The sequence below is a fragment of the Monodelphis domestica genome, chromosome 1 (genome assembly GCF_027887165.1).
Source record: "Monodelphis domestica isolate mMonDom1 chromosome 1, mMonDom1.pri, whole genome shotgun sequence".
Lineage (NCBI taxonomy): Eukaryota > Metazoa > Chordata > Mammalia > Didelphimorphia > Didelphidae > Monodelphis > Monodelphis domestica.
The window spans coordinates 12,363,217-12,387,733 of NC_077227.1; the positions used below are offsets into that span (position 1 = coordinate 12,363,217).

Sequence of the window (24,517 nt, forward strand, 5' to 3'; positions counted from 1 at the left end):
AGATCAGTGGAATGGAGTGGGCATGATGAGGTAAAAGGTGGATGAGTGGGGAGGGAGACCACAGAAGGTACCCAGCAAGCAAAGCATCTCCTGTAGGCATCCAGAGAGCCTGCTTGGAATTCTGGTCCACAATGGAGGCAGGTACAGACAAGGCATCCTGGTAGCACAGTGTGTATTAGATGCTATAAACCTCACAGGGTCTAAAGAAAACTGATAATGATGACTGTTGGCGTGTCACTCATTAAAATAGTTTCTGGACCAAAATCTGATTTACCTCAGGCAGTGAGTTCATAAAGAAGAGATGCCATGACCACTGGAGTTCAGAAAATCTTGGCAACATTCCTGGCATGAAAGTTATAGAATTAGAGAATCATAGTTTTTCAGAGCTGAGTTCTCTGAGGATATCTAAGTCAACCCATGCTTAAAGGAATATTTGCTATAACAGAACTGGGAAGCCATCATTCAGTCTTTCCTCAAAGCCCTCCATGGAGATGGAACTCACTAATATTTGTTATTTGAAAAGGAATTTTTTTTTAAGTTACATAATCACAGGTCCAGACATATCAGAGGAAGTAACAATTTAATCACCCAAATTGTCAACAATTTAGCCTTTTCCATAAATTTCTACTGTAGAAGTTTTCACAGACTTCACTGATATTTGTTTAGGTGTTGCCTTTGTGGGTATGTTAGTCACAAAAATTCTCTCCCTCTCTCTCTCTCTCTCTCTCTCTCTCTCTCTCTCTCTCTCTCTCTCTCTCTCTCCCCTTTCCCTTTCTCTCTCTCCCCCCCTTCATTTATACACAACATATGTAATATATACACATCTCCAGCACATCAATACCTAAACAAAAATCAATGAAGGCTGTCCATGTATATGTATGTATGCATATAAAATGGAGATATTATTTAACTTTTCTGCTTCCTTGTGATATACTTGTTCATGTTGAACCTTTGAAACTTTGAAAGTTTCTGGTTTCTCTTGGCCATGTGTCAGCAAGAACAGCACCAGTGATGTACTTTCAAATTTTTATAGCCTGGCAGGTTTTTTCCTTTGGAATCTCTTCTGTCCTTTCTTTTGTTTTCTTCTATACGGGGAAGTTCAGACAATGTACTATGTATTCCACTCCAAAAGAGAAGCCAATTCTAATTTGATGTTCAAGAATGGGCAGGTCCAGACATAGCTGGCTTCCAGATACATTTAAAAACATATTTTAATGATTTTCATTTTTACGGCATTTGTATTTTCCCTTCCCCTCCACTTCTCCTCTCAGAAAGCCATCCTTTACGTCAAAGAATGAAAAGGAAGGAAGAGTTCAGCAAAACTCACTGACATATTGAAAGTTTGATAGTATCTGCAGGGTTGCACATCTATAGAGCAAGTAAATGGAGTCACCTTCTTATATCACTTCTTGGGTTCAAGTTTAGTCATTGCAGATTCATAGTGCTCCCTCTTCTCCCTCCCTCAGCTATATCTTACCTCCTCTGATATCATACATTGTGACCTTCATGGCTGTAAGTACCAGGAACGTGGTGAAGAACTATATTAAAATGTTTTTGTTTTTAATAAGTTTTGATTGATTATTTCCTTTTTTTTCTTCCAACACCATATTTTCTCTCAATATTCCTTCTCCACTCTCTCAGGAAGAGCCATCCCATATAACAAAGAATATTTTTTAAAACAAAAAAGGGGGGAAATCAGCATAACTAATCAATACATTGAAAAAGTCTGAAAACGTGCAGTGTACTGCATGTGTAGACTTCTCACCTCTGCAAAGGGACCTCTTTGTCTAAAATCACACATTATTTTTATTACATTCATTTTGGATTTTTTTCATGGTTGATTCATATTTACATGGTTGCCATTATGAATATTTTTTTTCTGGCTTTTCTTACTTCAGGCTACATCAATTATGGGCCATTCTATGTTTCTCTCTATTCATCACATTTGTCATTTTTTCAAGTTGCTGGGGAGCTTTTTGTGGGATGTGTGCTCCATTGACTCATGTGGGAAGCATGATCCCTCAGCTTTATGTCTTTAATTCTGTCCCCTTTTTTCCATGATGGAAAACCCAATCCACATTGGAAATCAGGCTTTCCAGGAGAAAGATGTTTCAGGCAAATCAGATCAAGAATAATAACAAGGATAAGATTCACCTTCTACAAATTCCTCACCTGATGCTTCCTCCTGGCATGGCAGGGACCCTGAGCTCTTGAAGAGCAGCTTAACAGAGGCAAAGCCCAAGCAGATCCTATGGAACTTGAAAGAGTTTAAGTAGAGATCTAGCAATAAGCTGTGTTTTCTTTCAATGACCAGCCTAGATGAGTATGGAGAGGTCCATTATCATTATGCTGGTGTGGTGGCATTAGATTCTTTAGCAATGGAAACCAATGAAACAAGGAAAAATATAGAATTGCCTTCAGTTCTGGGCAGCTTCCCATTGCTTCTGCAGTGAGAGGGATGGAATCTTGGAAAAAGTAGCAGGGAGCAAAGCATCATGGCTTTTTCTAGACAACCAATAAGCATTGGCAAAGTAAGATCCCCTCCCAACAGCCTTTTATTCAATATATTCCTGCAGTAACTGAAGTATGTGAATATTGACATTCTGACTAAATGAAAACAAAAGACAGGATGGGAAGCTCTGTGCAGAGACAGTTCCATGTCCGTGATCTTACCGTGAACCAAGTTATGCTGAGTTATTAATGGGTGATGATGGCTTAATGTATTACTGAAGAATTTGCATTTTGATGGGGTCCTGCCTGAGACACAATGCCTTAGCTAGATGGTGTGCCTCTAATGGGAAGAGTAATTCTGGCCATTGGATCAATGAAGTAGTGGGATTCTTTGGTGACCAGGTAGACCAGTAGGACTGACTTTGCAGACTTATCGGGAAATAGCACAGACAAATCACAGATCCAGACATGTCACAGAAATCAACTAATCTGCCTCATTGTCCCCCACCTGTGTGAGAAAAATAGATTTTTTGAGATGACAGTTTCCTTTCACTTACATATCGAGTCACGGCACTGCCCTGACTTCAGATCCCCTGACTGACAGTGGATACTGCTATACAGAATGCTGCCCATTTCACCTCAATACAGCCATTGCCTCTATGCTCATTTTATATACTTAAGCATCTGATGTTTTATCTAGAGTCACAGAATGAATTTCCTTTTATCGAGAAGTCAGCTCACTGATGACTACATCTGACAAGATGGGGAAGGCATGACTAAGTGGAAATGTGTTTGACAAAGATCCATGGTCTTTAGTAGGTGGCAAGTTCCACACTAGGCAATAAGATGGAAGGGCCAGAGATTGGACTTGGGATTTCATGGATATAGGAAACTTCTAGGTGGAGAATCTTCTTCTTCCAATGTAGGTCAATAACTCTTCTGCAATTTACAGCTTTAGAGAGTTACGTAAGGCACTGAGAAGCTAAGGGACTCTTCCAGGGTCAGATAGTTAGTAGGTTCCAAAGTTGGGGCTTGAATCCAGGTCTTCCTGGCTATTAAGATCACTATATTATGTTATAAAGTATGATATATTAAAATATGTTAGATATAATATAATAATTATAAATATAACATACAATATAAATATATGATTATATTATAAAGTTTATTTACCTACTGTATCTAACAATATAATATGGTGGTTAAAATGCTAATGATCTCAATTCTGATGTTAGACTATGCTAAGAATGACCTAGAGTCCAAGTCTTGGGAGACGAGAATTTCAGTTTACTCTACTCTGATGAGGCCGCATCTAGGGAATTGTGTTGGGTTTGGGGTAATCACTTTTTTGGAAAGTCATTGCTAGACCATATGGTGTCTAGAGGAGGATTCTATAATATGGGAACTAGTTGAAGGAACAGAGTATGTTTGACCTGGAAAAGAGAAGACTTATCTGGAACATGAGAACTGTCCTCAGTATTCAAAGGATAGTCACATGGGAAAGGGATTAGACTTGTTTTGCTTTACCCCAGAGGAGAACAAGAAGGAATGAGGGGGAAGCTGCAAAGAAAATGGGTTGGACATAAGGAAAGAACTCCTAAAGCTTAGAGTCACCTCAAAGTGACCTACTCTGCCTCTCTAGGCAATAGATTATTGCTCACTGAAGGCTGTCAATCAAAGGCTGGATACCACCTCACTGGGAACATGGCTAAGATGGTTTTTTCTCCCAGAACAGGTGAGATTCAATAGCCTTCAAGGCTTCTACCAGTCCTGAAATGCTGGTAGATTCTTGGTAGATTCTAGTCCAAACCTTGACTATTCAAGAACTGAGGGCTAAATAGAAAGGGAAAGATTTCCTTCCCCTGGGAGATCACAGGCTTCCTTCCTTCAGCACTGAGATAGTTCATTGAGCCAAGACTAAAGTCCTATTTGAATCTTGGTCCATGTTCTTATGGCTAATAATATCATTGCAGATGTTTCATTCCACAGAATCAGCAGTATGGCTTTCTACATCCCATTTCATATACACAGAGACATGTTGCAAGAATGACCAATAAACTCATTTATCCTGGGGAGAAAGGCCTCTGATGGAAAGATAAACCCACAATCCAAGCGGTTTGTTAGGTAAAAGCATTCACTCCTAGCTCTTTGAGAGGAGAATTAGACATTATCTTCAAAGAACTTCATATTCCTCAGAAGACAGTGGCTGCACTTCACTCAATCTCTCCAATTTTGTCTTCGCTCCCCTGTTTGAAATCTTAGAATCAATTTAAATATCAAAGCAAGTGAAAAAGGTCTCCTGTCTCCGCCATATGGTTGTTTGGTTGGTTCATACTGGAAGGGGACCAAAATGAAATCACTATGTTGGGGCCAGTGTACCATGTGTCTGTGACTGATCGGACCAAAATAAGCACAGAAGGTGCCACCATAGATCAGGCACAAATAACGAGTATGAACATTTGGGATGCCACATGGGGGCCAGTTCAGGGAGCTGGGGGTGTTTAACCTGAAGAAGAAATGACTTGGGAAACACATGCAAGCTGTCTCCAAGTATTAGAAGGATGTTAAGTGAAGGAGGACTTAGACTTGCTCAGTTTGGCTCCAGAGGGCAGGACAAGGAGTAGTGGGTAGAGTTGCACTTTGTATCTGCTGCTCTGCCCTCTTTCAACTCCCTGGAACAAGATGCTCCATCCCAGGATAAACTCATCATTTCAAAACTCACCACCATGCTTGCTAACTCTAGTCTTGCTTGACACCATCTTTCTCAGTCTCCTTTCCCCTCTGCAAGGAGGCTTTGAAGGCACAATAATAAACTCCTCCTAACGCCTTCCTTTATGTAGGGCAGAAATGATTCAGATCTCTCCACTTTGGATCTGCTTCTTTGCCTGGTTTCAGCTCCTATGCCAAATAAATATGCCCCTATACCAAATACCTCCTAGTGCCCCCCCCACACACACCCCAACTTCCCTGCTTACTTTTGAGTGTGTTGTCTCTCCCTTTTTAGATTGTAGGTTCCTTGAGAGCAGGAACTGTATTTTTACTTTTCCAAATGGCTACCACAGTATTTGGAAGAACTTGTGGATCCCTTTACCAATGAAGATCAACATCTTAAAGAGCTACCTAGAATAACTAAGTGATTTGTTCTGGATCACACACTCAGTATATGTTTGAAGGGAGACTTGAATTCAGTTCTTCCTGACTTAGATGCCAGCAAGCTATCCATTAAGGCAGCTTCTCATTTTGCACGTAATGAGTTTTAAATAAATTCTTGCTGAATGAATGAATATTAAGTGTCAGAAAATAGGGAGAAAGGAGAATAGTTGAATTGAATTCAACTGAATTGGAAAGGTGTGAAAGGTTCCCATACCTAATACATCTTTCTCTCATTATTTGTTCATCATGAGGAAAATGGACCAAGGGGATACCTATGGAGAAGCACATAAATCTCTTCCAAGAGTGTCTGGTAAGCCTCTCAGAGACTATTCCAATAAGAGATGACCCTTCTGGCATATCTTGTCCATCCCTCTATCCCTGATCAATGATAGTGAGAAGTTCCTAGGCTGGCTTACAGCAGGGTCTGGATTTAGGGTTTTTGTTTTTATTATCCCAAACTTTACTCTTTGAAATCCATCAGGAACTCTGACAATGTTTGGTTTTTTCCAAGTTGGAAGAATTAAGGTTTAGGTGGATGTTGTATTATACAAAATATTAACAAGGTTCTCTCTTGAGGTTGGAACACCTGCTACAGTCACTATATAGGGATAGAACACTCAAAATAGCCTTCCTGATACCTTTTCCCCTTTAGTGGTGTCAAATACTACAGTCCCAATACTGGGAGCAAAGTTGAGAATTATTTAATCATGGATGTTCCCTTGCATACAAAAAAACAAAAATGACCATCCACACTTAACATTTACTATAAGGACTCTGGAATCAATGCTGTATTTCTTTTCTCTGAACCAGTGTCATAAGAATAGGAATTAGATAATTCAAGCCAATCCCTTCTCCCATTTTGCAGATGAAGAAACTGAGTTCTAAACAGGATCCAAATAGAACTTCTTGGTTTCTACCTCTATCCTTGACTGAAATTGTCCTCCAAGATCACCAATGATTTTTTAATAATCAAATCTGATAGCATTTTCTTAGTCTTCATCCTTCTTAACCAATCTAGAGCACATGACAATTTTTTCCCCACACTCTCTCCCTGAATCCTCACTTCCATAAGTTTTCAGGAGATTTTCTCTTGGTTTTCTTTTCATGTATCTGATCATTCTATCTCTATCTCCTTTGATGGGTGATCATCCATGACCCTTGACCTTCTTCATCCCTTCTTCTTTATCCCCTCTCTCTCTGTCCCTATCACTTCCTCTCTCTCATTTGATCACTTCAAAAGAGTCCATTATCATAGCACTGATGACTCATAGATCTTTATATCTAGTATCCAGTTCCAATCTCTCCTGAGCTCTAAGCTTGCATCACTTATTGCAGTTTTCTTAACACACACATCCCACAGACATCACAATATGTCTAAAACAGAACATATCATCTTTTTCCCTGAATCCTTCCCTGTCTCCACCTTCCCTTTCTTATCATTCTTTCATTTTGTATATTGAAGTAACTGGAACATTGTAGGTAATTAATGAATATTTATTAAATGAATGAATGATTCAGTCCCCATCAATAGAACAGATGAACAATGAGTTTCTAAGAAGTGTACCACTGTCCTTCTAGATTTACAACCTAAGAGGGATGTTAGATCCTTCATTCTTCCTTGTTTCCCAATATCCAATCAATATCCAAGTCTTGCCAATTCTATCTCCACAGTGTCCCTTGAATCCACCTCTTTCTCCTCACTCGTGGTCATCACCCTAGTTCAGAGACACGCATCACCACTCACCTGGACTATTATAATCATCTCATTTCTGATGTTGTCTAAAGTTTCTCTCTTCCCCACTTCCCCCTTCCCACAACTTCCTATGAAAAGATCTGGCCATGTCACTTTCCTGGTCAGAAGCTCTCATCCTTCACAGTTGGCATCTAGCCTGACCACCTTGACAGATGGATGGCCCATTACTCTCTATTATGCTCCACATTCCAGTCAAACTGGCTTGGCATTCCATATTCTCCATGAAACCTTTCCTATAAGCTCAATTTCTAATGGCCCTGTCAACAAATGACTTCATATGTGTACTATGTGTGATTATAAGTGTGTTGTATTTCCCCCTCCCAAAAGAACGTGAGATCCTTTAGGGCAGGCTTTGACAAGTTTTTGTTCTTCTTTCTATTATCAGCACAATATCCACCACATGATAAACACTAAACAAATGCTTGTTAAATGAAAGAGTGAACAGTTCCGAAGCTGGATTTCTGATCATATAAGGCCAGAGTTCTGTCCACTGCACCACACTGACGTATGGTATGATAAAGGTGAAACATTCTCAGGGGTGTTTCTAATTAGTTTGTGGTGGAAAAAATACAAAAACAAAAAATCCAAAATGAGATTAAGAGAATTGAAATTGGTGGGGTTGAATCCTTGATTATGACCTTGGACAACCACTTCCTTTCTCTTGACCTCAGTTTCCAAATCTTTGGATTTTAAGTGTTGGCCTAGGTCACCTCTAAGATGCTTTCCATTCTAAATCTATCTTGGTTCGCTACTAATAGCTTGAAAGGTTTTAGAACTTCAGATCAAATCAGGGGAATGGTTGACTAGAACGTTGGAAATTCTACAATTGACTAACTCTCTCTCACTGGATAACAATAATATTTACCCATTTTGCAATTCAGGAAAATGGGAGCCATGTAGGTCCTATTCAAAGATACGATCACTCCGGAAAAGTCCTGAAAAGTGTCTACTTTAAGAGAATTTCACTTATGTGCTTATCACGGGGAGCAAGAGGTGAGGCCCCTGCCTGGATTAATCCTTTCCCTTCCTATTCTGCATCATGACAGAAGAGTTGATAGCAGAGTGAAAGCATCTCTTGAGGAGAAGATGAGAATTTGATTTAAGATAGAGAAGGGAAAGTAGAATCCTACTTTCTGGTTGCTTTCCCTGAGAAGAATTGTGACTGTTAAAGCTGCTCTTTAGAGGAGCCTGGTTACTGTTTCCATGAATAAGATAACAAATGGTGTTTGCCCTTTGTCGATCAATATTGCCTTGTTTGAACTGATGGAGTTACTCAGAAGCACAAAAGGCAGGTCAAACCATTGAGCAACAGTGCTAATCCCCAGGAAGGGCAGCAACACCTCCTTCCCTCTCTTTAATGCTTCAAGAACTTTTTGATTCATCTTTATTTAAAGGAAATGCTTTATTCATGCTTGACAAAACGCTCTTCATTGTCACTTCCTAATAACTTCTTGCTTTGATAGAAACCTTGCTTGAAACCAAGAAGTAGAGGGACTGGAACTATCATTTCAGGAGTACAGGAAACTCAAAGGTGAGTCAGTTCCTTCCACCAGCCCAGGTTAGCCCTTTCTCTGCAATTTATGTCCTTAGAGAGGTGCTTAGAGTATCTCAGTCTAGCTCACTCCTTGGGTCACCCAATAGCTGATGTCCCACAAACATCCACACAAAATACGTGATTATCCGACATAGCCGATATATTGATTTACTCAGCTCAACTAGGCTTCTTTGTTACCAACATCTATTCAATATATTGTCCTCTGATGGAGGATGGAACAGATATGATTAGACATCCTGATATAATAATTAACCTTAAAACCGAGAAGCTTTGGTGGGTTCAAGCACAACTCTGACACATATTGGCTGTGTGCTGCTTAATATCTCTATCCTCTATCGGCTATGTCGGATAATTCATGTCGTTCCATATGTAAAATCCACCATTTTTGTTGAGAGTTGGGCAGCATGTTTTCTACTACGATAATGATATAGGCCATGATGCTCTCCATCTGAATCCATTTAGACAGCTTTTGGAAGAGATCATTTTTGATCATTCTCCATCAACAGGGCTTCCTTTGGATTCCCAAACAAAGAACATTTTGCTTTGCTATGAAGATTTTCCTTAAAAATCTGTTCCCGTACTTAGGGATTCATTCAAGTAAAATGGTTACAATTTTGGCAATAATTTGGGAATCCTGTCATGGTTTTCTTCAAATCACATATTTTGTGTGGATGTTTGTGGGACATCAGCTATTGGGTGACCCAAGGAGCGAGCTAGACCAGGTAAGGAGGCGGAAAATAGAATGTATCCTTTACCAAATATAGAAGACACCCATTGCCTTATGGGTCACCTTTGACTTTGACTCTTGGGTTATTATAGTGTAGCAAAGTTTGCAACTGGGTAGTATTATCAGTTCTATTAGCATGTAGGGTTATACTATTTGCATTAAAGAGATGGGTCCTTGTGCCAGGAAACACATTGGGGTCAACTGAGAGCACTGGCCAGGTTCCCAATTTCAATCCAACTCACTCTTTGCCCCCTAATTAATTCTGGGTCCAATTTATCATCCATCTGTCTCATATCTATATACTTATTAATGGGAATTTATTAATTCCCTCACTCATTCATTACTTAAGTGTTTATTGAGCCCCTTCCATTTGCTTGTCACTTTCCTGGGCACGAAGACAAAAAAGGAAACAGCTCTCATTGTTAAGGAGCTAACAATGGACTGACTGTCCAACTGTATTGGGAAGATGATAGCCCAGAAAAAGGAAGTGGCCCAGTCATGCCGTAAGGGCGAATGAAATGATGGAAGATGAGCCTCAGTGGTGCTCTGGTCCCCAGGGAATATGAGAAATTCTGGAGGAAGACCTCTAGCTTTTTGGAGGGCTCCTCTTTGTAAGATCAAAGGGAGAACATGGCTAAGAATTAAACCAGGTAAGAAGTTATCGGTAGTTTGTTTACAATGTGCACCAATGGAAGGAGGAGCCCACGGAAATCCTGAAGTATAATGTGAATTCCCTGAGCCAAACAATCCAGGAAGACATCCCACTCAACTCTGGCAGGGCTGCCCCCTGCGTCAGGGAATGGAGTGCCAACACTGATGAAGCTGCTTCAAGAGTACTGAACAGGACAGCAAGTGATACTCCTACAGTAGCCCCCAGTTTGCAAAATGCTTTCCTTAAAACAATCCCATCGAGGCAAGGTGACAACAGTTGTGCGAAGCGACTCTTGTTGCCCCATTTTACAGAAGAGAACATGGAGGTTTAGGAGGATTCAGTGACTTGCCCAGAAGCACACAATCCCCAATTGAGTGAACCCAGTTCTTTGGATGCTAAGTCAACGGCACTATGATGATTTTAGCCCGAGGCCTGGATAGGAAAGTCTTTGGAGACTGACTGCTATTTATGTACATTGGAGTCACTTTGGATATGATTTTTCCTTGTCTCCAAAGTCATTGTGTCTCTAGTGATAGCTCACCTTTATGCAATTTGCTAAATTTTTTTTTTTAATAAACCCTTACCTTCTGTCTTGGAGCTCCAAGGCAGAAGCGTGGCAAGGGCTAGGCAATGGGGGTCAAGTGACTTGCCCAGGGTCGCACAGCTGGGAAGTGTCTGAGGCCAAATTTGAACCTAGGACCTCCCATCTCTAGGCCTGGCTCTCAATCCACTGAGCTACCCAGCTGCCCCCGCAATTTGCTAAATTTATGAAGCATTGATGTGTATTGCCTTATCCGATTTGTCAACCAGTCACTCAACAAGCATCCGTTAAGATTTTATTCCATGCCAGACCTTCTACAAAGTGCCATGGATACAAGGATCAAATTGGCTTGGTCTCTGCCCACAAGGACCTCACTGTATAACAGGGGAGGTAATGTATACATACATACATACTTACATACACCCATCCACAAAAACACAGCCTCTGTGCATATATGTGAATCACATGTACATGTGAGCACACATAAGTATGTGCATAATGGACTCAAAACAAAATGAGACAAGGACAGAAAATTCCTTGGAGAAATGAAGCTCCTTCGGGAGGATGCGTTGGGGCTGAGAGAGTGAGACAGTGGAGACCTGTGCTGAGAACTTGGGACCTTATTCTCGGGGCTAATCTCCTTCCAATGGGGCGGACCAGGAACTTTCGTCTACCTCAAAGCTCTAGAGAGCTGGTTCAAGCACTGAGAGACTGATTTGTCCCCATAGCTAAACAGGCAATTCCTAGTACCTACTGTGTGCCAGGCATCATACTAGGCACCGGGGACACAACACAAAAAGGGAAACAGTTTGAATTAGAAGCAAGATTTAAACTCAGCTCTTCTGGACTCCCAGGAACTCGCTGCCCCATAAAGAGACAGGCGTGCAAAGAGCAACACGCTCTCCTCTGCTTCACCCCTTTACCAGATCCCTTTTTCCTTCTTTCTCGTCTTGCTGGTTAATGATCACGGAGAAAACCCATTCATAGTATCCAGGCATCCTATGCATCTCTCCAGACGTTAGAGTCCCATAAAGAGGACCTGAGGCCTGTGTGTCTGTCTGACACTTTGGACAGATGGAGCAGCCCACAGCATCGCTGTTATCTATCAACCAATCAGTCAGTGACTCGATTGGGGATTTATTAAATCTCTAGGAGGAATCCCTTGGGACACACATACAAAGAATGAAAGGACTGCCACTGTCAAGGAACGTCCAGCTGGCAGAGATGCATTGGTGAATAGACATCCAGAATGTTCTAGAAATGACCATAGAAATCTACGGCACCCTAGAAGGTCTCCGATGTATTTGGTGGCGGCTCTTGGCCTTGACCAGTCCATGCTAGAAAGTTCACTTCCTGCTAGACCAGAGTGAAAGCAGCTGCTCAGAATGAGCAGTGGGCCACAGAGCCATCCAAAGGAATGACTGTCTAAGTAGGAGCTTCTGTGTCCCAAGCGGGAGGCTCCGATTCGTCATGATCATAATGCCAACTTTTAGGAGTTTATTTGGACTTTCCTCAAGAAGTTTGATGACTGAAATCTTTCTTTTTCTCTCCCTAGAAGGGAGAGAAAGCTATCTGGGGGTGACACCCCTCGCTAGGTCTCTCTGGAAGAGGATCACCTCCACCCATCTGAGCTTTAACAAGTCCAAAGCAAACTCTCTCCTCCATCCCACCTGCCAATTCATCATTTATTCATTTGGCATGAGCAGAAGGTAGAACCATTCCCTTGTGCAGGGGGAAATGTTGGTGACACCATAATAATGATAATAATAAAATAACAACAATCATTACTACTAACAATTACTCAGCATGACACGGTTGATTTGGCCTCCAGAGAACTGAGTTCATTGAGGTTTGGGTTTTGTCACACATTAGCTGTGTGATTCTAGGCAAGTCACTGGACCTCCCTAAGCCTCAGTGTTTTCTTCTGTAAAATGGGATGACAATAATTGCCTCCCAATGTTTTTTTATTTCTTTATCACAAGGAATCATTTGTAAAGAGAACAGTAACAATAATAAGAACGTTAACTCACATGTTAGCAGCTCATATACAGGATTTGCAGTCCTCTATATACATTAGTTCATTTGAGCCTCAGAATGACCTTATAAAGTAAGTGCTTTAGTTTTGAATATCCCCATTTTTCAGGAAGAAAAACTAAGGCTCAGAGGAGCGATGAAATTATTTGTCAGGGGCTACAGTCAAGAATTGCCCAAGGCAGGATTAGAACTCAGCTTTTTCTGATGCCAGCACTCTCCTTGTTAACCATAGAACATGGATTACTCTTCTTCGTGTTGTGACAGTGAGTGAAGTCAATCTGAATGCCCAGAGGGAGGGGGGAAGCACTGAGGAGCCAGTAATGAGTTGGACATTGGAGGCCAAGCTCGAGAACTGGGGATCTGAAGGGAAACTGCAGTGCTGAGGCTCTTAAGTCATCCCTTATTGGCTATTTCTCAAAAGAGCAGGTCTCCTGCCCTCCCCACTTTCCATTGCTAAGGGAGCTGTTCTTAGCATTCACAGCGAGTCAGCCTCCAGGGTGCCAAGCCAGTGCTTTCTCCCTTCTCTGAAATGTGCTCAACATTTTCAGCTAAAGGACCAGCTGTCGTATCCCAGTGGCACAACGTGCCTAGTGCCTCCTTTTCCTTGGAGCAGAAGCAGGACCCGAATGATCGATCGCACCCAAACCCATTTTAGCCCAAAGGAAGCCCAGCCGTGCCCTCCCCCAGCGCCCACTGCTCACCCACTGCACAGATTCAAAGAATCCAAACGTCAAGAAGCAAAGCCCAGGAAACCTACCGGAGCCCTTCCAGCGATCGCCACCCGGAAACTCGTTCCTTGCTTATGGAGAATGGGCAGCGGCGCGCGGCTGGCTTATCCTCTACTCATCATATCAAACTCCAAAGGTTCAGTGCCTCTGAGGTTGGTTTATAATCGCACGAAGTTAAACGTTAACTCGGCCTATCTCCCCCCACCCAGCAGCCCTTTGACCAGCTCACCAGGTCACTAAAGCCACACAGGAGCTCTGAAGCCACAACTGTTTACAGAAGCCGCCGAACTGGCTTCCCAAAACCAGTCGTCCCAAATGATGGCATTTGGAAGTCCAGCTGTCCCGACTCAGGAACCCCGAAGCGAATTTCTTATTGGAAATCAAGCTTTACTTTGAGCAATGCATAGTCAAAAAAATAAAACCTTGGACCCTAGACTTAGAGCTGACAAGGACTTTGGCGTTATCTAATCAACCTCTGAATCTTGGAGAAGTTCAGTGTTACCTAAGGGCACACAGCTGTCATGAGTCAGAGGTAGGATTTGAACCCAAACCTTCCCAACTCCATTCACTGAACTCCTAACATGTTGCACCATGAGAGGGACTCATATTTTGTCCTGACTGCCCGTATCTTATACTTGCTTTAAGTAAAGTCTGATAAACTTGGGACAAAGGATGTAGGGAAATGCAAGGGTCCCAGCACAGTAAATGCTTGAGAACACTGAGAGGGAGGTTAAGAAATGCTTCCTTTCTTGAGGTTCTTTGGAAGAGGATCACACTCTCCTTTGGGGAGGTGTCTGAGTGGACAGAGAAGACAATTCCTTATGGGGCTGAGAGACCATTGGCTTAAGTTCAACACTGCCCAATTCAATTCCATTTGATGTTGGACAAGTCACTTTACTGCTCCTTGCCTCAGTTTCCTCATCTGCAAAATGAGAGGCAGGATCAGATAGGCTTCTAAGGTTCCTTCTAATGCTATGACTCTGTGATCAACAAATATTGATTAAGGACCTCCTCTGTTCAAGGCACCGCCAAATCCCAGGAATGCAAAGAGAATCAAAACCACGCCTGCCCTCGCAGAACTTCGGTTCATTCTGTGGTGGGAGATGCAGCATATGGGGAGATCCATAAATCTAAAAGGCACACAGGCTAATACAAATCATGCCAAGAGGAGGGAGGACTACAAGTTGGGGGAGGGGTCACAAAAGGCACCATGAAGGAGGGGGGGATTCTAAGAGCTTCAGGTGTAGGGGACCATTGGGCCCCAGAATTTAGAGCTGGAAGGAACCAGCTCAGCTAAGCCAATCCCCTAATTTGAATTAGTTGGGGTGACTGATGTTCAGAGAGATGAAGGAACTTACACAATTAGTCAGTGGTGGAGTGGGAATTTGAACCCAGAGCTTCTGACTCCAAATCCAGCTCTCTCTCCCATTGCACCAAAGATACATTTATTCCATGTCCAGCTGATCTTTGAGCTTCTGAGGTCCAACTCTAAGAAGCTTCCACTCTCTTTGTCCCAAGGCAGAGAAGTGGGAGATGGGTTGTATTCAGGGGACAGCTAACAAGTCAGCTTGACTGAGCTCTCCAGTCCCTCATGAAGAAACAGAATTCTATCATCAGGAAGGCAAGCTGTGGATGCAAAATTCTTTGATATCAGGGTCCCAGCCTGCATCTTCGGTTTGCTTTCCAGGGAAACAAAGCCCATTTATTTTGGAATAGCAGTCCAGAAAATCGAGGCTTGAACTCAGGCCAGCTTTGCCATTTGAGTTAGTCCTGCCTCTGTTGGCTTTCTGAATCAGGAGTCAGCCTCATTCTCTGGAATGTGGCCCTCAGAGGAACCTTTTTCCCTAGAGAGGGGGCCCCAGATTGAATCAGTGACAGCTGTAATGTTGAATGCATGCAGGAAGACAAATGAAATCAAAGAAGTGCAGAAACAAGGGACTGGAGATTTAAGGAAGCCCTGGAATTTGGCCACTTTCTTTTCTACTTCTAGACATGTTTTCAAGCCAGAGGGAGGTCTGATTGGCTTCCTCTGCTCCCACAGTGGTGTCTGGCTGGCTAACTTTTTAAAACAGTGTGTAGATAAAAACAGCTCTCTAATGCATTGCTTTCTTTCCTTTAAAAAAAAATCTTTACCTTCTGTCTTAGAATCAATACTGTCAATTCCAAGGCAGAAGAGTTATAAGGGCTAGCTAGGCAATTGGGGTTAAGTGACTTGCCCAGGGTCACACAACTAGGAAGTATCTGAGGTCAGATTTTAGTCCAGGACCTCCCACCAGAGGGCTGGTGCTCTATCCACTGTGCTACCAGCTGCCCTGATTAAATATCAGAGAGCATCAGAGGGAGCCATCATGGTGCAGTTTGGTAAAGCACTGGCTGGCCCATCTATGCCAGCCAAAGAGTGCTGATATAGGAGACTGGTGCTCATGGATACATACATGGTCAGTGTAGTCTCTCAGGGAACCTCCACACACTTGAGCCTTAGGGAGGTTTTAGCAATTAAACCAGCAAAATGAAACCATTCACTGAGGTGTGGGATCTGAAAGGTGGCAGAGAAACCTTAGGTAAGTCAAGCCAATCAGTCAATCAATATTTATTCAGAGCCAATTAGTCTCTGTGCTAAATGCTGGAGCTACAAAAGAGACAAAAGCTGGTCCCTGCCCTCAAAGAGCTTAGGGTTGAATGGATAGACAACATCCAAATAAGTATTCATAAAGCAAGTTTCTCTCCAAGCTAAAGAGGAAATAATGATCAGAGGGAAGACATTGGAATTAAGAGAGGTTCCTGAAGGCTTCCAGGATAAAAGGGAATTCTTTGTTCTCTCTGAGTTTACACTTGTGAAAGGGAATCCTTTATTCCCTTTGCCTATTTTGAGTTAACACTTTGGTTAACAATAACTTAAGCATCCCTACTTAGTACCTCACTAGACTGCAAAGACAGGATTAACTCTCCTTTGTCTACTTTTGAATGGAATCAACAAAAGCTTGAACATCCTGCTTAACACTGGGTGGAGGAGCTCTCTACCTTTTCAACTCAATTAGTCAGGAATCTGTGAACTGTTTTGATGAGTATTCACCTCTCCAGAAGGTGAGAGGTGGTTTCCACAAACACTGCCCCCTGGGCAGTGCTGGGTAATTTGAAAGCTGTGATTGGCCCTTGTGAAAAGGGGAAGGGACAAGACACCACTATAAAAGGCCCCTAATTTCTGGAGCTGGGGAAGTTGACTTCCAGAAGGAAGTCAGCTTTAAGAAGAAAGTCAACTCAAGGAAGAAAGTTGGTCTCAGGAGTCACCTTCAGCTTGAGTCATCATCTTGACCTGCCTCTTGGAGGGAACTTGGGTGAGTGAATAGCTGATTTTCCCTTCCTGTCTTCTGGAGAGAGTTTAATTCTGGTTGAAGATCAACTCATCCTGGCTGAGCCAAACACCAGAGCAATATTTAGTTAGATAGGCTAATGTCTTCTCTACCCTTTTGTATTTCTCCACTTTTACTCTTTCCACCTCTTTTGTAAATAAAAGCTATTAAAAGTCATTTTGACTATGGGCAATAATACTTTAAATAGGCAACTACCATATTATTTGTAATTTTCATATATTTTAGTAACATCACTAAAATTTAATTTCTACATCAGCAAATAGGGAAAAAGCTTTCCTTTAGCATGTACTACATACAGATGCAGTGCCAAGTGCTGGGAATTCAAGTCCATTAAAAAAGTATGACAGGAACATCTAGGTGGCTAAATGGATAGAGCCAGGTCTAGAGATGGCAGGTTCTGGATTCAAATCTATCATCAGACACTTCCTAACTATGTGGTCCTGGGCAAGTCACTCCACCCCCATCTGATAGCCCTTACTGCTCTCCTGTCATGGAGCCAATACAAGTATTGAGTCTAAGATGTAAATTAAGGGTTTAAAAGAGAAAACTTTGGTGTCCCCCTCAAGGAGCTTATGTTCAAATGGGAGAAGACAACACATTAGACAGGGATGGGATGCAGGGGCAGAGTAGGGAAGCCTGGAGTGTCAGAAGAACTACGAGTGTAATAGAGGATGGCTGGCTTGGTCCTTTCCTCAAAATGGATGCTCCAGGAGGAATTCATGAATGCGAGGAGGGGGCTGCAGGGGCAGAGGGATGTTCTAGGGTAAGAAAGCAGGTGAGGCATGGGGGCAACGGCAGGAGAATCAGAAGGAGTGTGAGAAGAGAAATGCTTTAGAGTTGGAAGTAGTCTAGTATGGTATCTAATATGGACATAGTATGGTATATAGAGTGCTGTATATGAAGCAGAAAAACCTCAGTTTGAACCCTGCCTTTGTGACTAGCTGTGTGATCTTGGGCAAGTCACTACAACTCTGGGCTTAAAAACTATTTTATGGAGGAGAACACACAAGGCAAGCACTCACATGGAGTTCAGAAGAAGCAATACAAAGACACTCTCAAGGTCTCTCTGAAGAACTTTGATCAGCCACAGCAGAACACGTTGAGCATTTACTCCAACAGAACGCTGTCATCCTGGTCCTCTGAGTAAGAAGGACAATAACAACCAGCTGTTTCTCCCTTTTAAAGCTGGGACAGTATATTGTCTCTGGCCCAGACCTCACGGGGGTGGGGGTGGGCGAGGGTCAAGAGAGGTCCTGGTGGGATGTAAAGCGCTCTGTACACTCAGCATCGTCTATTGGAGCTGAGCCATTGCTAGCATTAGTGAGCCCTTCGTATCCTGATGTGGAAGTATAGTTAGATGACACAGTCTAGTTTCAGTGTCGCTGGTCAAGGTGCGTTGGATGCATAAAAAGAACTGAGTAAGCCTTATAGATCCATGGCAGCGTCATCTATTATTATTATGAGAACCAGAGCTTTAGCCTTCTCACCGACTTAGAGAGCAGCTATTTAAGTCTCTTAGTCTACAAACAAGGAAACTGAGGCAGGGGGGGGCATAGCTGCATATGTGGGAGAATGAGCTGCTTAAGGTCACATTGGAGAAAAGAAGGAAGACAATATGGGTTGGAGATTAAACATCTTTTTATGGTAGCATTTATTCATTTTTGTTTATTTTATTTCATTTATACACAACAATAATTATTATATATCATATGTACCAATGTGTAATTATAATAATTATTATACATTTTGCATAATAATATAATTAGAACAATCACTATCTTATGTAGCATATTATTATTATATCATATATGTAATTATATTAAACATATTAAATAATTATATTTTATATTATACACAATAACATATAATCATAATAATTATAGCATGCATGTTAAATAATTATAATAATATTTTATTATACTATACACAATATTATACAATAATTAATATAATATAGAATTGTTTATATTAGTTTATTATATGATATATTTATGTCATGTCATATAAATAAATTAATATAAATAATTCTATATTATTATATATTAATATTTAATAAATGAAATTAGATAATTAAAATGTTCTTGAGTTCAACTAAATTCTTGCCTTCTAAGAATCATTTCTATGTATTGGATCTCAGGCAGAAGAGAGGTAGGGCCGAGGCAGTAGAGGTTAAGTGACTTTCCCAGGGTCATACAGCTAGGTCAAATTAGAACCCAAGACCTCCTATCTCTCGGCCTGGCTACCTCATTGCCCCCTCTTAAGTTTTAAAAAATGAATGGCCTGCTTCCAATGCTATTTATTATCTGAGTTCTCTGGGATAGTTTGCGATAAATATGCATTTTGTGGATGCATGTGAATTTTGTTATCTGTCAGTTCATAAAAGGTGATGAACTTCTTATGTATAATTCTAGACAATGTATTCAGTAAGTACAAAATGTTGCAGCTTGCAATGGTGTGTGCTGCAGGTTCTATTGTGTCCCTGCCCAGACTGTGAGGCTTATGAAGTGGAGGTTATTATGTGGCAGCTCTGTGGGTAATGATCCTCCCATCAGGGACTTCTTCCTGGCAGGCTGGTAGCAGAATTGGCCTGAACTCTGTGTGCTCAGGTCTCCCTATACATAAAAGACTCTAAAGAAGTTGCTGCACTTTCAAAAATGTGTTGGTTTTGTAACTAGAGCCATCTAGTGTTAAGTTGATTTTTAAAAAACCCCATTAAAATAGAAAGACAAAAATTCAAATTTGGTTCTAGTGGTCAAGCCTTTCGTACCCACTTGCAAACCACACTCTAGTATCTAGGGCTAGGAGAAACCTCGAGAAGCCACCCAGTTCAGATATCCTCTCATCTTTTTAGTTTAGTTTAGTTTTTTCTCCTCTCCTCTTCTCTTCTCTTCTCTTCTCTTCTCTTCTCTTCTCTTCTCTTCTCTTCTCTTCTCTTCTCTTCTCTTCTCTTCTCTTCTCTTCTCTTCTCTTCTCTTCTCTTCTCTTCTCTTCTCTTCTCTTCTCTTCTCTTCTCTCTCTTCTCTTCTCTTCTCTTCTCTTCTCTTCTCTTCTCTTCTCTTCTCTTCTTGTTTCTTCCTTCCCTCCTTCCTTCCTTCCCTCCTTCCTTCCTTCCTTCCTTCCTTCCTTCCTTCCTTCCTTCCTTCCTTCCTTCCTTCCTTCCTTCCTTCCTTCCTTCCCTCCTTCCCCCTCCTTCCTTCCTTCCCTCCTTCCCTCCTTCCCTCCTTCCTTCCTTCCCTCCTTCCCTCCTTCCCTCCTTCCTTCCTTCCCTCCTTCCTTCCTTCCTCCTTCCTTCCTTCCTTCCTTCCTTCCTTCCTTCCTTCCTTCCTTCCTTCCTTCCTTCCTTCCTTCCTTCCTTCCTTCCTTCCTTCCTTCCTTCCTTCCTTCCTTCCTTCCTTCCTTCCTTCCTTCCTTCCTTCCTTCCTTCCTTTCTTCCTTTCTTCCTTCCTTCCTTCCTTCCTTCCTTCCTTCCTTCCTTCCTTTCTTCCTTCCTTCCTTCCTTCCTTCCTTTCTTCCTTCCTTCCTTCCTTCCTTCCTTTCTTTCTTCCTTCCTTCCTTCCTTTCTTTCTTTCTTTCTTCCTTCCTTTCTTTCTTTCTTTCTTTCTTTCTTTCTTTCTTTCTTTCTTTCTTTCTTTCTTTCTTTCTTTCTTTCTTTCTTTCTTTCTTTCTTTCTTTCTTTCTTTCTTTCTTTCTTTCTTTCTTTTCTTTCTTTCTTTCTTTCTTTCTTTCTTTCTTTCTTTCTTTCTTTCTTTCTTTCTTTCTTTCTTTCTTTCTTTCTTTCTTTCTTTCCATTTTCGTGCTCTTGCTTCCATTTTACAACTGTCCAGGTCAGCATACTACTTCTGGGAGGGCTCAGGAAAGAATACTTTTACAATGACTGTTCTGTGTTTTGTTTCTATGAACCAAACATCAGTAATCAGCTGCTGCTGGGAATAGGCTAAGTCAGAGAGAAAAAAGAAGACAGAGTTGTTTGGTAACCTTGGATAGACTTGAGAGAAGGATGAGGACCATAATGGCTATAGAACAGTTTGGGAGGTCATGAAATCATGTGGGTCATAGATGTAGATATAGTATAGTCACCCTTTAAAATAAAAAGCAAGACTTAGTGTTCTCAGGGGCTTTGGTGGCCCCTAAGTCATGGGATCATGGATCTGGAAGGGGGTGTCAAAAATCATTTAGTACAATTTCCTTTTTTTACAAATGAAGAAACTGGAGGTCCATGGAAATTAAGTAACTTGCCAAAGGTTGCATAAAAAGTAAACCTCAGAAGCAAGATCTGAATCCAGATCTTCTAACTCCAAAGCCTGTATTTTTTATATTGTTTCACAGTCTTCCCTCGTGCCTTATTGCTTCCATTGTACCACACTGACTCAGTTTACAAATAAAAAAAAAAACCTGAGGGCCAGAGTAGTTTAGGTGAATTTACCAAAGGCCAAATAGCTGGTAAGTTGGAACCCAGGTCCTCAGATCCTCCAGTCCATTCCTCTGCATCTAGGAAGATTGAAATTGTTCCAGATGAAGAAGATTCTCATCTTTTTGTAGATAGGAAGGGACCTTATTGATCTTGGATTCCTACTGGGCCGTGGAACAGATAAGGACACCTCTTACCCATTTCCCCTGGTAAATCATTCCATTGCTTTTACTCAGGAAATATTGCCTTCATACAAATTCCCATTTTCTGTCTCATTACTGGGTCAGATAGACAGTGAACTGGGCCTAGAGTTGGACTTCAGGAGGAGGAAATGATTTTGGAGTACAGTTGGGGATGTCCTCAGCACTTTCCAAAAATCCAAAAATGCTTCTGGAAATTAAAGGTTATCTTTTACTTGTAATTTTAAATATTTATTTCTATCTTTTTTTCTTTTGTATTACCTTTCTTTCTGAATATATTCTTCCCATATCCCAACCCAGAGAATCATCCCTTGTTAAAGAAAAAAACAAAAACAAAGAAGGAAGAAAAAATACAGCAAAACTAATCAAGACAATAACCGATGAGTATGCTTCATACCATACCCCTATCACTCTAGAAAGAAGGGAGTGAGGTGCATTTTCTTCACTCTTCTTCTGGGACCTGCAGGGTCATTAGAATTATGACATTCCTTCTGGGCTATTCTATTCAAATTTCTATTCTTCTTATGCTCTTCCCCAGAGGGTGGTTGCTATTTTGGCTCCCAAGGGTGACCCTGTGAGCCAATAATCCCAACATAGTACCTGATGAGCCCCAACTTGTATACTTTCTATTATCAATTAGCCAGTAGACACAATTAAAATAGAAAGTGTCCCTCCTCTATAATCCTTAGGTGAACTTTCCTACAAATACACATGTAGCAGCTGTGTTAAAAGTGGGCACACAGAATACAGAACCACAGAATTTGAGAGTTGGAAGGAACCAGCATCTACATAATTTAATCCAGACACCAGAGGAATCCTCAGGATCACCTACCAGCCGACTGGTATACCAACTTCTGCTTTAAAAACTGCTCCAGGGAGAGAGAACCTTCCATCTCTCAAGGCAGTATATTCTACTTGTGGACAGTTTTTGTTAGGAAGTTTTCCCCAACATCAACTATGTTTGCTTCTTTACAACTTGTATAGGTGGAAAATCTTGAACCCCAGGACGACGTTCCCCAGAATTCTTTTTCATTATCCAGCATCCCTTTCCCTTCGTAGGTCAACCAGATGTAGATTTTTAAAATTAATATCCAATACTCCAAGTATTATACTTAATAAGGTTTATTAATTTACCTTAAAGCCTTTTAAAAATTTACCTTGAAGCAAAAAGGAAAATAGAGATTAGAGAAACAGGGAGAGCTCACCTAGCCTCACATGTAAAGAAGAGAGCAAGGGAGGTGTTACCCACAGCTTAAAAACAGTCACATAATGACGCTAATGTGAATGAAGGGAAAAGGATTTTTGGGATGAGGAGAGAGTTCTGGGGGATGGAGTCCAAATTTTCTAATTGTACAAACTGGAGGCTGATGCTACGCATTCTGTACTCAGGGACCAAACAGGACAAGTCTTTCCCTCCACCATGGATCATCCATCAAATATGTGAAGACATCTATCATCTCCCTCTAGAGTCTTTTCTTCTCCATTTTACCATGCCCAATTTCTTCTGCCAGGCCTCATATTATCACAGATTTAAGGCCCTATATTATCCTGGTTGCCTTCTAGACTTTCTCCAGCTTTTCATTTCATTAACTGTGACGTCAAGAATTGAACACAGCATTTCAGATGAGGGTCTGACAGTCAGAAAAAAAAATTATCACCTGTCTATGTCTAGAACTTATGCCCCCTTAATGCACTGCAAAATTCCATTGGATTTCTGGCTACTATATCATACTGAGGGTTCATATTGAACCCACTAAAACCCATAGATCTTTCTCAGAGTAACTGCTATCTATCTGAACTTTCTACTATCTCAAAAATTGACTTTTTTGTACCTAAGGGCAAGATTTCACATTTATTGCTGGTGAATTTCATCTTATTAGATTCAATCCAATATTCCCACCTTTTAGATCCTGACTGTCATCTTTCATGTTAACTATCCTTCCCAGCTTTCTGTCATCTGAAAATAAGAAGTGCACCAGACTCAGAGCTTATCTCTTATTTTTTTTTGCGGGGGGGGGGGGGGGGGGGGAGGGAGGGTAAGAAGAGTTAAATGCTTTATTTTATTGAATGTCCATCTTTAGTCATTGATGATTATTATGTTCAGGTTGGTGAGATATTTTGGTTTGCATCTTGAATGCCTTTGACTTTCAGATAATGTTGTTACTTTTTTTTGCAGTTTCAGGCAGGGATTCGGTGGTATTGTATTATTAGAAATGCTTTTCCTTTATATTCTGAGACTTTCCCCCAATCACTTTCAGAAGTTGTTGTGGTTCTTGGAATTGTGAAATTTAATAAACATATCTTGGGGTTTGATTGGTAGTTTTTTTTCCTGGAGGTTATGTGCAGATTCCTTTGATCTGTGCTTTGTTTTCTGCATTTAGAAGCTCTAGACAGCTTTCTTGCATAATTCATTGCATTAGAGTGTTTGGTTTTTTGGACTTGTCATGTTCGGCTGGGAGGCCTCTGATTCTTACATTTCCTCTTCACATAATGCCTTCAAGAGTAACGTATTAAAAAAGAAACAAAGAACAAACAAACCTGATCTTCTGTCTTAGAATCCATACTGTGTATTGGTTCCATGACAGAAGAGTGACAAGAACTAGACAACGGGGGTTAAGGGACTTGCCCAGGGTCACCGACCTAGGAAATTAGGAGTAATATATTTTGCTTAAATAGAGATCATGTGTTCTTTGAATATCTTGGCTTTTTTTTTTAATTCTTCTTGATTGACTTTCAGTTCAGGATATTTCTTTTACAAATCTATGTTGGTGGTGGTGCAGTAGATAGAGCTCTGGGCCTAGAGTCAGGAAGACTCATTTTCCTGAGTTCAAATCCAGTCTCAGGCTGTGTGCCATTGGATAAATCACTTAACTATATTTGTCTCAGTTTCCTTACCTGTGAAATGAGCTGGTAGGAGGAAATGGCAAACCATTCTGCTACCTTT

General features: G+C 41.2%; 1 protein-coding gene across 3 annotated transcripts in view; it reads right to left on the reverse strand.

The window, feature by feature from the left end:
- The window catches only part of A1CF (APOBEC1 complementation factor), a 111,097-nt gene extending 97,381 nt beyond the window's left edge, over window positions 1–13,716 (reverse strand). For all 3 annotated transcript variants that reach the window (XM_007478329.2, XM_001363571.3, XM_016428099.2), the window contains exon 1: window positions 13,624–13,716. The gene's annotated coding sequence lies outside the window, so the exon portion shown is untranslated. The remainder of the gene's footprint in view (window positions 1–13,623) is intronic.
- Window positions 13,717–24,517: the final 10,801 nt, after the last annotated feature.